Source organism: Dipteris shenzhenensis, chromosome 3 (genome assembly GCF_047967505.1).
Source record: "Dipteris shenzhenensis isolate YYH24624 ecotype China chromosome 3, Dip_SZ_1.0, whole genome shotgun sequence".
Taxonomy (NCBI): domain Eukaryota; kingdom Viridiplantae; phylum Streptophyta; class Polypodiopsida; order Gleicheniales; family Dipteridaceae; genus Dipteris; species Dipteris shenzhenensis.
This window is the reverse complement of record NC_141598.1, coordinates 20,319,254-20,334,068: the sequence shown is the minus strand read 5'-3', so window position 1 is coordinate 20,334,068 and position 14,815 is coordinate 20,319,254.

The following is a 14,815-nucleotide window of genomic DNA, read 5'->3' as shown; positions in this document are numbered from 1 at the left end:
ATGCCTCAACCAACTGCGACTCTACCTGCTGCACACGAATGCCTGCGCCAAACTGTGGCCTCTGCAATAAAGCTTCTCCAACGGCGCGCAATGCTACAGCTCTTCCAATAGCCTTGGCTACACCTCTCCAGCCAATAGCAGAGCTCTAAGGCTCTGAGGCGCATGCTCCTCTAAGCTCCATCACGCAGCCTAAGGATCTTCATCAACAACCTGCCATGGAGCGCGCTGATCTTCCTTTTCACCATAGCCAAACAACTCTAAGGTACCAACCTTAGGCCACGTGGCAAACAAGCCACTTAAGCTTAGGTCAAGATTGACCTTGGGTTAGCTCTATGGTTAGATCAAAGATTACCATGGTTAAATTTACTACCTTTGGTTAACTAAGCTGGGTTAAAAGGTCACCACAGTGTCATCTAAGCACATAGTACCTTGCTAAGCACTGGTTTGTAAGCAGCATGTGACTCTCTATGCCACCCCATCATGCCCACTCTTTCTTCACAAAAACTTCGACAAGGCGTAACTTGCAATCCAGGAGGAATTTGCACATGCTCCAAAAAGGAAAAGTGATCGTCTTTTTGAGCTCTACATGCCTATTGGATCAAAATCATTGTTAGCAATTAGACACTACCAATATTGAAAGAATTCAATTGGTAAGACCTTTGCAACAAATGACAAATCAATGCATGAATGCACAACGCATGCCAAAAGCACAAGTGCATGAGATGACCATAGCACAGAACATGGCATCCACACATAAAGCATTGAGGCACATGGAAGAACAAAGCACCATGCATCAAGCAAAGAAGCGAACGCCATCGACATCAAGCATTGAGAAGTAAAAACCTTGCCACCTTTAGCCCACATGTTTGTAAATCAAGCCTGACCACGTGCAAGTAGCCATGTAAGCACTCAGAGGAGGTATTGACATGTAAAAGCCACACTTGACCACCTTATGTAGCAAGCTATACACTAAGGAGAGGTGATGGAATGTAAACTCACATCTGACCACCTTGCGATAGCCAATGGTTCATGGCACCAAGGGGAGGTGTTGGGATATGGTGCCATGAGCACATAGATTAAAGGCTAAGGTATGGTATAGGAAAGAATTAAAGTAGCCACCCTAAGATGTGGACTACATGATGTGAAGATGTGGATCAAGGATATCCACAAGGAGAGATGTGGATCAAAGGATCCCACAATTGTTGACTATTCTAAGGGCACTCTCTATATAAGAGGCCTATCATGTATTGTTGAGTAGAAAAAGAGAAATGCACATTCACTCAAGATTTTGTTTATGAGTCCAAGCTAATCCATCTTGGAACCTAATTGACTTGAGGTACATGTCATGAGCACTCTCTTCATCATGTTTCCACACAAGTTCCATCCACCTTAGAAAGCTCCATAGATCTTGAGGCACTCACTAGACAAGCTACAACACCCAGCTCCTCGTACACGCGAGGGCTCTCTCGCAAAGTAGAAGGGGCTTCTTCTTAGCTCCCTTCAGAGAAAGACAAAATCTTTTGGGAGCCCCCGGACAAGCGAGAGTACAAGAAGCGAGGCATGGGACCCAGACCACGGCTACGAAACCGTCTCAAGAAGATGGTCCGTCGTCCTCCAAGAACTTCCACAGAGACAAAGATGACGCCCCCTCCGATGATGGCATAGAGTCAGGAAACCGAGCACCTGAAGGTCCACAAGACTTTCAAAAGTCAAGCTCAGGCCTTCGAAGAGAGACGACATCTACTAAACTAGGTAAAGTTGTCTTTGCACAGGTTGATGAAGATCTACTTGAAGAATCTGTCGAATGGCTTGAATCGCATGCACTCGTCGGGTATCTGCATGGTCCACGTCCCCCAGCTACATTTCTTGAGAACTGGTTTAGAACCAACTGGAGTAGGAGAGGCAACTTAGTCACCAATGTTCGCTTCCTAAGACGAGGATACTTCATTTTTCTCTTTGAAAAAGCCGAGCATGCTTTGAGAGTACTTCTTCATGGTCTCTCAGCCGTGCGCAACCAGCCTCTGTATCTAGATAAGTGGTCTCCGTTCTTCAACCCAGATAACCCACGTTCCACTATTCTCCCACTCTAGGTAGAACTTCTTGACTTGCCTTTCTCACTGGTAATCAAGCTGCTTCAATTTGCAGCAGCCTAGGAGAGGTAGTTAGTGTTGGAAGAGAGTAGTTCGTTAATCCCAAGGACAATCCTCAGGTCTGCGTACATTTAGATTTAGCCGAAGAGTTACATGAAACCATTGTCATCCCCAATCGTAGGGGTGGAGTGATCAAAGAACAAAAAGTTATGTATAAGAACTTGCTTATTCATGGTTTTTGTGTGGTCTGTCTGACCACACAGTTAAAAGCTGTCCCTTGAAGCTATCCAAGACCAAAGGGAACACTGATCCTCCTCAGGTTCCTAAGGAAAAATGGACTCCCAAATAGCTTGAAGCTCCCAAACAGTCGAAAGCTCCTATTCGACCAATGAGCCTGGTTAAACCAAAAAAGAACGGCACTCAGCTACCTGAACCCAGGCTTACTCATGACATCCCAATGAAGAACACTTTCGAGGCATTATCAAAGATGGTCCCTGAACCCAACCTCTAGCTCATTCCCAAGCTTGAACAGGGAGAAGAGTTGGCCAAGGACTTTGAAGATGAAGTCATTAAGAGTGATGATATGCTGACATAGGATCTTGTGAATCGGAGGAAGATCTTCCTCTACCCCCTCAACCGAATAAAGATATAGTGGTCAAAGGTAAACCTACAGCCACGATTCACAGCAAGAGGAGACTTTCTACAACCAAAGGTCCTATTGTGCATACAAGTAGCCCAAACCCCACGGCCAAAAAGGGGCAGAAAAAGCATGGTAAGTAAACCAATTTCTTTCCTTTCCCTGAACGTTCGTGGTCTCATTGACCCCAACAGGGCAGGTATCTTGGCCACTTGGCAGAAAGATAATTCTCTTTCTTCAACCTTTTTGCTCTACAAGAGGTTAAAACTACAGGAGAAATTCTAGACGCTCGACTCAAGTGTATTGATAAGAGGAGGACTTGGTTTGCCACCTCTCATGAATAAGGTAGAGGAGGGTGTGCTTTTGGAATTTCGTCACACTATTCCCAAAGCATCCTAGATGTTGTTGTTGACACAGACAACAGATGGATTTTGTTGAAATGCCTTCTCAAAGGAATCAAGTTCTCATTGGTGGCAGTGTATGCACCTACAAGCTGTCGTGAGAGATGTACTACTTGGCAGTCCTTATTAAATCTAGGGGATGAGGTTGTGTTGATGGGAGACTTTGACATGGTTGAAAGAAGCTCTGATAGATGGTTGGGTAAAGGCACCACATTAAGAGGTTCCAAGCTTCATTCATGAAGCGACCTTAAAGATTATCTTCAGTTGGTTGACATGATCTGTGCAGGGGACTTCACTTGGTCCAATAGGCAAATAGGGGAGTCAAGGAGAGAAGCAAGTCTTGACAAAGCCTATCTTTCTCAAACTCTCCTCCAAACCACCTCTAGCTACAAAAGTACTTTCTATTCCATGTTTTCACTCTTTGATAACAAACCACTTTTAATTCAATGCGACTTGGTACGAACTAGAGCCTCATCTTGGTTTAAGGCTGGACCCAAGCCTTTTCCAGGTAGGTACTAAACGATCCAAAGTGAAGGAGCTATGGGCTGACTGCCCCTAGATGCAAAGATGTATCAACAACGACTTTTGGCTACGAAACGTCCTTAAAACACAAGAAATACTAAAGAAAGCCAAAAAGCTCAAGGGCAAAGCCCACTGTAAGAGATTGGATGCTGTCCAAAAGAGACTCGATACTCTTGAAGCTCAGGCGCACAATGGAGATACTCAAGTGCAGATTGACCTTCGCCTTGCTAAAAGTGAACTATCCAGACTTGAAACCATAAGATATTCTTCAGCTAGATTATACACCAGAAGATGGTGGGCAGGAAAACTTCACAAACCCACCAAAGAAACGTTCAAGCTCATTTACAAGAAGATAACTTTAGAGGAAATTCCTTTCCTCGAAGTCAGTACAAACAGTTGGGCACATTCCGACACTAAAAACAGAGACTTCATATGTGAACATTTTAAGAACCTGCTTTCAAATACTATCCAATTAGATGATGGAGTAGTTCATGCAAGAAATAGATGCCAGTCTATAGCACGACAAGGAGTAGTCATCACAGGTCTGGATCATCAAAGTTTGGAGGCCCCTCTTACGCTAGGAGAACTCAAGGAAGCAATGCTAGTCATGAAAGACGACAAAACCCCGAGAGAGGACAGTCTACCTATTGAGTTTTACAAGGTCTTCTAGGATTGGATAGGCCCTAGACTCCTGGAGGTGTGGCAGGAAAGCATTTCTACTTCTTGTCTTCCTGAACACCTGAACAGAGGAATAATCAAGCTGATTCCTAAAGAAGGAAGAAAGGATTTGATTAAAAACTGGAGACCGCTGACTATGCTTAATTGTAGTTACAAAAATTTTGCCAAAGCTTTAGCCCTAAGAATTCAACACAAGATGGACAGATGGATTTTACAGGAACATAAGGGTTTCATAAAAGGGAGGCACCTCCTAGAGGCTATTGTAGATATTTGGAAAGGCTGTGAACATGCTAGGGAGTTGAGTCAAGATATTTGCTTCATCAAAATAGATTTTGATAAAGCTTATGACAAGCTTGGTTGGGAATTCCTAACGCAATCCATGAAAGACATGGGACTTGGGCCGAATTTCATCTCTGCAGTCAAACTTTTGCTCTCAAATATCTCAGCCAAGGTGTGCACTAATGGTGAGATGTCCTCACCTTTCCCGTTGAGAAGATCCATCAGACAAGGTTGCCCCATTGCCCCTCTCCTTTATGCCATAGCAGCTAACGCTTTAGGCTGGTTGCTCATTGATAAAACTTCTGAGGGAATAGTCAAAGGCATTGAATTTCCTTCTGGAAAGCAGCTGGTTATGCAACAATTCACAAACACTAATCTTGTGCACCTCGTGACATGAGTGAGGTTATGGAATGCCTGGAAAGCTATTGTTTAGCCTCAGGCTCACTCATCAACCACAACAAAACGAGATATTTCACCCATAGTGGAAAGCCTCAAGTTGAGCTAAATTGCATGGGCTGTCCAACTGATCCAGAAAGGCACTCTGTTTCAGACTGTTCGACATACCCATGGGTTGCGACTAGGTGCTAAACAGATTCAGTGCTAAGTTGGAAAAGTGGAGAGGATTTCAAGCCAATCTGGTGTGAAGACGAATGGTTCTCAACCATTTACTTTACCCCATTACCATTTTCTACTTGTCTTGTTGGCATCCAAGTCAGGCGGGTCTGGACAAGTTTTTCTCCAAATGCAAATCTTTTCTGTGGGTAGGATCTAACAGGATCGCCTAAGTTAGATGAAACTTTTGCACTCGACCCAAGAGTGAAGGAGGACTGGGGGTAGTAGACATCAAACAGGTGGCTGCAAAGTTGGCTGCTACATGGATTCTCAAAGTCCTCCTAAGCCCTGAGCTTGATTGGGCTACACTGCTAGCATAGAATTCCAAGCATATTCAACTTGTCATTGCTAAGAGGTGGAAAAAATACCCAATCTTGTCTGCTTTTTTTTGTCATGAACCTTGCTCAACAAAGGGAAGTGACTTATGGAAATCTCTTTGGAAGGCACTTGAATCAACCAAAGCCCAATTGTGTTTCTCCGGAAAAGGCTCCTTTATGAGGCTGGACTCCATCTAGGCTTCCGTAATACATAGAAATGCTTTACTAAGCAACAATGATTTTCTCAAAACCTACTTCCTTTTCAACAAGGGCCTCCAATCTTGGGGTTAATTGTGGCAAAGGGACCAATTCAGATGAAAAACTATGCTTGAAATCAGGAGGGAATTCAGACTTATCAATCAGGATACACTCTTTGTCTCGACTAGACTAGCACTTTGGGAAGGAGACATACAATGGAAGGGGGGCTCAGTGCTTAACTACGCCTTAGAGTTTAGCTAGATACTCTCCCCCCACTTGCTTCTTGTGCCTACCCCTACGATTATATTGAAGACATGATCCCCATTCTAAATTCTTGTTGGAACTCCTCTGACTCTGCGCAATGTTAGAAGCGGAGATTCCACTATATTTGGTCAAAAGCCATTCCGGAGAAGATGTCAACCTTGCTCGTCATGCATAAGGCGGTTTGGACAAATGCAAGGGGGGTGAGGATAGGAAAAGGTGATGGCAAGTGTCAACGTTGTCCGGGATCTCAAAAAGATGTTTTTCACTTATTTGTGGCATGCCCTTCAGCTAAGGAAGTCTGGAAAAGAGTGCAGTTACAGTTAGGAGAGCTAGTCAATTGGAAAGCAATACTTCTTGGGGATGCATCAAAAGTCAAGCACACATGATGGGCACTCATACGGGCACATGCATTGTGGTTTGTTTGGGTTTCCAAAAATGAATTTCAATTCAATCCGAATGTTACAGACACATAATTTTTGTTTTTTGGATGGTTAGCAGGCATCCCAGATCTATGATAGTGACCTCGAACTTTTCTTCGTAGAGATCAAGTGTCATGAACAAGAGCACCTCAAGTCCTTCAACCAAGAATGCCATTTCAAGGGATCCATATACTATGAGACTATCTTGTTAATGATAATAAGTTGGATACTTCGGGTTGTGCAGAACCATTGATATAGCTGTAATTTTGTGATCATGAATGTATATCTTCTGAACTGCTTATATTATAAACTTCTTTTCTCAAAAATAAAAATAAAAATCACTATGAGCTGCATGATAGGAAAAATTCAAATTCTCATCATCTTTTGGCGATTTCTTTGATCTTAGAGACAATATCCCAAAAACTTGCCAATGTGAGTCTAAGAGGATCTACGTGTTCCTTGAGCGGGATGATTCCAACATTCTTAGATCGTTTAGTAGACTTTGGACAGCACAAAAAGATAGCTATGATTAGAGGAAGTACAAAGTAGACCACGTAACATTCTCACTCTCCACTTATCCAATGTTACGTGCCTCTCCAACCTCAGGAAAATGGGAGTAAGTCGAGCTTTTAGGCTTGTGAGAGTAGAGCATAAGGTCGTCGCAAGGCTCTCCAAAGCTTCACCTGCCAAGGCTATGCCACAAGTGCCTTCATCTCTTCAAGGCCCTTGCTACGCTTATATGCTAGCAGCTGCTTAACACCAAATCTTGGAGGCTGCTGGTGGTGGGCTTCCAACAACCTCACCGCAGTGTCTCCATTGTAGCTAATGTGAACTGCGGAGTGATAGATAGATATATAGATTGATCAGCATCATTCCCATAGAGCTCTAATCATTCAGTTGTCTTGCAACCTCAAATCTATAAACAAAAAATACCGAATGCACATCGGCTGGGAGAGAATCTTACCTCAGAATCTTGGTTGAAGACACATAAGCAACTAGGCCTCTCCTGTGTTGTTTGAAGACACAAAAATAATGCTGACAATCATGTACGAATTATATAGATTTATGGCAAAAGCACTTCTATGCTTTTCTCCCATCCTTTTGATAAAAAGCTTAACTATGCTTTTGCACCTTACTTTTCACACCATTAGATTTTCTTGAAATCAATGCCCACAATTGTGACAAGTGGCTCAAGGAGAGCTCAAAAAACTCAAACTTTCCCCTAAGCTACCTGCTGTAAAAGATTTGCTCTTTTCTAGTAGGAATGTTCTGGGAATAAGCACGATCATAACTCCATTGGCAAACTCCAGCCCCAAGTTAAGTGGTGTCATGTCTAGAAGTAGCGAGCTCTTCACGTTCTCATCACCTTCTCTGCTTGTACTGTGGCACCATAAGCTACCACCTCTTTTGGATTGATACTCTTGGAGAGCTCCTTGCCATTGAAGAAATTCTACAATAGTTGTTGCACTTTGGGAATTTAAGTTGATCCTACCACTAGAATGGCTTTGTGAATCTAGTCTTTATCGATCTTGGCATCTCGCAAACATTTCTGAACAGGTTCCATGCACTTTCTGAACAAATTCATGTTCATTACTTTAAACCTAGCTCGCCATGATTGTGGAGTAGAAATCAATACCTTTATAGAGGGAGCCTATCTCAAGGGTTGTATGCTGTAGAAGAGAGAGTCCTCTTAGCTCTCTTGCAAGAAGTCCTCAGCCGACTAAGGACTCTAGCATTCCCACCTATATCCTTCTTGTATTTTCTCTTAAACTCTTGGACGAAGTGATTCAAATAGATGGGTACGTGACTGATGCTCCCAAGCTGGCTGTGTTGGATGATCCGCGGCATATAATGCTCAATTATTATGGTTCTTGCTCTGGATATCTGCAATGTTTTCCTCCATGGGTTTCAGCTTGGGCGTCATGTAGATTCCAATGAAGCTTAGACAGATGGGTGCGTGATGATTTGAGCGCCATAGAGCTTGAGACATGATCCACTTGCAGGTAGCGTGAAGATGAAGATGCCATGGATGATTGCATGTAGTTGTAAGGTAGTCCTTCTCGTCTTGGGAGAGCCACTCATTGGACTATCCTTTTTGTGTGTAGAGAAACCTTCTACAACATTGGAAAGCAGACTTGCAGATCCGGATTGCAAGAACATTTCCCGCACCTTCACGCATTCCTCGCACACTGCATCTATCTCCTATCGAGTGCATCTCAATATCTCCTCCAAATGGTGCATCTTCCCTTTATAGACCTTTGCTTGAGCTCTAGTAGTAGCTCAGGTAGATTCTAGCTTCATCATTGTGCACATCAACAATTGCTTCAACTCTTGTACGTTCTATCATCAACGGGATTTATTCTTATATGAGAAAACTAGCAATGACATATCGTAGACTCGATGACAATTGACCAGCCTACATTCTTTTATCAAAACAAAGAAGAAATTCAAGCTAGATGATTATACACTGTCAATCCATTAGAGGCTATGCTGATTTTAGCTGACAATCGCGTAGACAGTGTCTCTGATCAATGCTCAAAGATAGAACACAAGCTCTATTCTGCCTTCAATTTTGAATTCCAGAAACTATTGGGGATTACCTCTTCAAATTTAGCTGTTGACGAAGAAATGGGAAGTCTAGGGAGGTTGGCCTCAATACCATCCTATTGTCAAAGTCTTCACCGCCGTTGCGGTGTATCTCTGGCCGTGGCCTTGACTTCCACCTCCCAATTGGAGATAAGGATATTTTGTTCACCAGTGTGAGTAGACTTCTTGTGCAAGTTGTAGGCAATAGTAGTTGCAGTCAGCTTGATGATTCTGATCACATTAAGGCTTGAAATAGCTCCAACATCCTTAGTTTTTTGCCATTGATAACTGTTGAAGTAGGCAGGCATGGTAATTACAACAATTTTGATGGTAGAGCCTAGGTAGGCTTCCCCTCTACAACTCAAAGCAAAGTGCTAAGGTCCTATCACTGTAGATAGTAATGCTATGATCGTCTCATCACAACTATAGACAATGCAAACCAATGCTATGATCACCTCATCACAACTACTTTCAATCCCACAAACACTACTGCTTTGGCCTGCCATCCCTTTCTCTTCCTCTAAGCTATTTTGTTGAATCAAGAAGAGCCAATGTTTATTTCAAGATTATCTGAGTGGGATGGAGTTGCTCATATATAGAAACAACGTTTGGAATTATCAAAGAATCGAGCTTCAGGAACTCAATCTAGTATGCTTTTCTTTTAAATTTGGAAGGATTGCTTTACAACTAATGAGAAAAGTGAGTGCTTAATCTTCTAGGTCTCAGATCAAGGGCTTACAATTGTACACATGGCTTTATGGGGGCTTACAAAAGGGAAACTTCTCTCTAGGCTACCTGCTATTAAAAAAATTATGATTTTGTTTATAAATCTCAATATCTAAATGCTTCTAAAGGAATTTTAAAGTTGGATCAGTATGTGTGTGTGCGTGCGCATGTGCGTGCACGTGCGCACCTCCCTTTCCCCATTCTCTTCCCAACCTTGTGCTTCCCTCTCTCCTAGATCCCCCCCTACACCCTTGAGCTATAAAACATTTATCTCTTCCCCGAGGGAGTATGTGCATTTGTATTGTGTGCGGTTGTATGTGCATATTTGCATTTGGGTGTTTGTATCGCTCTTGTTCCCCTACCCTAGGGCTTTGTGTCTTTGTTTGTGTGCACAATATTAGCTAATAAAATAGTGCTTATAACAAATGAAAAGTATGTGTCACTTTTGAACTAATGAGCACTGGGGAAAAGTGCTTGGCCCTAACACAGCTTCACCTCGACTTGAATTAGCTCTCCAAAACCATTCAATAGGAGCCCTTGAAGCCTTTTGAATATAATTGTTTGAAGTCTTTTGTAGTATCAAACACTACATGATCAAGGCTTGTAATCATATGATGAAAAAGCTACCCTTATCTCAGGCAATGTTGTCCAAGGGAGGGGAGGTTGGGTGGCTTGTTGGGTGGGTTGGGCGGAATCCAGAGGAGGTGGTGGTGGAATTTTGGCAGAAGGAACAATAGCATTAAAGAGGGTGATGGCTTCTTGGCCATCTTCCTCAGTGACTTCCTTGGGTTATGCTACATGAATTATTTCAAACTTGCTCACCAAGGACTCAAGTGAGTCTTGGAGAGCTTGTAGCACCCTATTGAAGAGGATTATTATGCCGAGGGGGTTGTAGGTGGTGGACTGGAATGTCGCAAGGTGCCCTTGAGATTGGATTGCAGAGGCTCGGCCATAGGTCTACATCCAATTAATGTATGCTTGCATATTTTTGGGGGTGCAAACCCACGACGTGAGTTCCTCGGGCTTTGCGATTTGCATCACTTCATTGTCCATAAGATAATTAAGGGACTCCATGATGATGCGGCACCATGCGTGAAAATTGAGGAGGATGGGATGGGCGGCTAGAGTCTGGAGGTCGGAGGGGCGGAGGAGAGAGAGAGAGAAGTGGGTTGGAGATCTAAGGAGAAGTATGACATGGCTAGGATGGGGCAACAATGGTCGGGGTTATGGCGACAGAGGATGGTTTGGAGGGCGTTAGGAGGAAGTGGAGCTGTGAGGTCTAAGTGGAAGATGAGGTTTTGTGTACGGAGTGTGTCGGAGTGCATTTCGAGGGTTTGGGGGATGGTGTGTGGTGCAAGTGTGTATGTGGTGAACTGTGCAGAGACCTCCCTATACATCCAGAACTCCTATTGCTCCCGGTCTTCCAAACCTGACTCCTTTGATTGGTCGGGGGCACGCTGTCATTTGTTCTCTGCTTGGAGGGACACTGTAAGTTCCCGTTCTTATGCTAGGAGATCCTGCAGAATTTGGATTTTCATTCCTGATGTGGTTTGCAGGCTAGATTCTGCCTTGTCAACCTAGTCCATGAGAGTTTGGACCAAGGATTTGCTTGTGGCAAGGTCATTTTTGAGCTTTGTAAGGGCTAGCTCAAGCTCTTTAGCTTTCTCATGGTACTCCTCTGCTCTCTGTACAGCTACTTGACCCGTGGCTTGGGCGGCAACCATTACAGATTGGTTGTCGTGCGCAGAGAGCTATGCCTGAAGGAGACTAGCTGAGAGCTGTGAGGCTTGTTCCTACCTCCTATGCAAAATTGTGCGTGTGACCTGTGGGAGCTGTGCCATGGCTTCAAATAAGCATCGTTCCATCACGTCCACACTCGATAATTGCTCGGCTGATATGTGGCTATAGCCACCTGGTGCCTATATTGGGGCGCACTGCAAAACTGTAAGGCCTTTGCTAGGTTTGCCCATGAAGAGGAAGAGGTGCCAATGGCGAAGGATGTGGTCTCCTGGGGGTTGTGGAGACCAAGACATAGGGCACAACGGGAGTGGTTGGCATGGCTTTGGCTCCTAGATGGAGGCCAATGGTGATTGTTTCGTCACCATGGAGGTCTTCGATGAGGATGGGCTCCTCCTGAACCCGTTTGCCCTTGTTCTAAGAATCTGCCTGCTGGAGTCATAGTTGTCGGCTCATGAATTCTTACATTTGGCGGTCCTCATATTGTGCAAGCAACTGGCTTGTAGATTGGTGCTAACAGAGCTATTGGGGGAATGTGGCAGTGGAGGAGGTGGAGTAGAGCTTGAGGCTCGAAGTGCCAGCTGACGGTGTGGTCTTCTTCTTGTAACAAATGGTTTTGGAAGAGATGTCCTTGAGGCGACTAGGGTCTTCTGTGCTGTTTGGACTTCCTCTAGGCATCGGGTCCGATTGAAGTGACATTGGGCATAAAGGATAGCCTCTTGTACTTGATGTTCATGCATTTTCTAAGTGGGGGACGTTAGTGGCGGTGGAGCGAGCAATGGCACCGATTTACCACTGCAGCTGGCTTTCTTCTCCCTTCGGGGTGGGACTTTTGTTGGGGTGTTGGAGGTGAGTGGGGCTTTTGGTCCGCCCTCTTGTATAGCTTTGTTGTTGTGGGCCGACAAGGGTGGAACTAAAGGAGCAGCCACACTGTGGGACTACTGCCGTCCACTATCTATGAGTGATGCAGTCCGAGCACACCAGTCGATTTGACAGTTCACGGTGTAGCACTAGGTTCTTCCCAATATAATCTGTTCGTCGGTTGCTTCTATGGGGAGAACATAAAAGCATATATCCACTACTTGGCAAACAACCATTAGACTTAAATTCACAAAACCCAAGGTTTGTAGGAGTTGGCCGTTTATAGCTCTTACTGAAGCGACGATGAGGGTTAGGGGTACCTGTAGCTTTTCCCAAGCCTCACGAGAGATGTTGTTGTGGCTCGCTCCTAGATCTACGAGTGCTTTGATGCGCATGTGCGGAACCTACAGTTGAACAAGCAACCTAGCTGGCTCTACTATTAGCTCATCCGTTAGTTGCATCTGTTTAGTTGTTACCTTCAGTAGTGTCATTTGCTTACCCTATCGGAGCTTAGCGTTATGGGTTCTGGCTTCCTCGATGGCCTGGCGTTTCATTTTGGCCACCTCGGCCTTGAGTTCTTTTCCTCTATGCATGGCTTGAAGGGTGGAGAGAGTGAGTGGGCCATAGTATCTTTTTAATTTGATCCCATTAAGGTAGCCATCCATTTCTGTCCCATCAAGGGTGGCTATTTGGCATGACCCTTGGGAAGTGATCTCAACCATGCGGTAGGGACCCATACCTTGGTACTTTAGCTTGCGTTTGGTATTATGAATGCTGTATAGGAGTGCCAAATCTCCCTCTACTAGGTCCTTGTTCTTGAGGTTGCAGTCGAACCACTAGAGAAGGCCTTGAATCCCAAAACTTGAACTTACAACTAGGTCATGATGAGGATGGTGGAAAGACCAAAATCCTTTTCTTGTGATCTACAAAACAAAAACATTCCTTATTGGTGCCTTATCCTCCACTATTCAATCACCTATCCATCTTCTCCAAAAACGTTTTCCTCTTCCATCACTTTTTCTATGGCTACCAAAATTTAGATTAAATGCTCCAAACTAGGTTGCAGTGGTGGCAGGTAGCCTTTCCATTTCATCGCACACATAACTACTAACTCAAAATTGAACTTGAATCCTAGGATTTTATCAAAATTTTAAAGGAAAAAATCTAATCGGTGAGAGTTAGTCACTAGAGATATTCTATTAGCCTCAAGGTGATAGGAGCCAAGAGATACTTGACTTTGTGTGAATCGAGCTCTCTGGGGGAGCACTGTTTTCCTCAGGGGATGAGGAAAGAGAGGTAATGATGGCTAAATGGGGGCGTGGTAAAGCAAAATAAGAAGAAAGTAAGGAAGAAGTAGATGAGAAACATCATGAAGAGAAATGGCGTAGTAAGAAAAAGAAGGCATCTAGAAGGAGAATTAGCTAGTCAGAATTTCCTTTAGGACGAGGCATTGGAAGCTATGACTTGTTGTCTGACCTTAAAGAAAAGGAAGCTCATATGATCTTTGGTCAATTACTTGCTTTGTCTCCAAAACTATGGAAGGAATGGGGAAAGCTAGCAAGCACAAGAGTATCAAAGAAGAAAAAGAAGAAAAGTGCCATTCTTGTTGTTCAAAATGTAGATATAGATGTTGGTGATACGTACCTGTGGTTGATGTGATCATTGATGGTCAAGTGATTTCTAATGTGTACATTGATGGAGGTGCATCGATTAATGTCATGAGTGAGAAGACCATGATAGATGCTGATTTAAAATACTCTAGTACTACCTCTCCTTATCGCATCAAATTGGCTGCTGACAACACTAGGTTAAAGATCTTGGAAGTTGTGAAGAATATAGAAGTGGATGTATGTGGAATTTCTATGCCGACTACTTTTTGGGTGATCCCTACCAAGCCAGATGCACGGGCCTATCCATTAATTTTGGGAAGGCCCTGGCTACACAAGGTGAAGGCTGTTCAAAAGTGGGATATTGGAGAATTGATTTTGTAGGGAAATGATAAGAAGGTGTGCTAGAACATTATAAGTCACAAAAAGGAAGTTGTCAAGGAGGAGTCTTCAACATCAAAGAGTTCAAGCTCTGACTTAACCGATGAAGAAGAAGAGACAGGGTGTAGCTTTGAGGAGACCAGCTCAGAGGGTAAGGTGGAAGGAGTGGCCTTTGGTCTTTGTCTTGGTGCTGATCGGGATGAGTCAAGAGGGAACAAGGTGGTGGTACAAGAGAATCCTATAGAGACACTTCATGGGGAGAATGTGGAGCACACTAAACGACGCTAACGCAATGAAGAGCTTCTTGGTGATTCTCTATCAGGTAGTAAGAAGCTCCAGTACTTGGATATGTTAGATGATTTTCCATATCTCTTTGCAACAAGCTATTCACAGGTTTGACCAGTCTCTCTTGTGGAGCACAAGATTGAGTTGAAGCTAGAAAGCAAGCCAGTTGTGCAACACTAAGGCAATTGGGGGTGATCCAAGCTGAGGCACTAAAG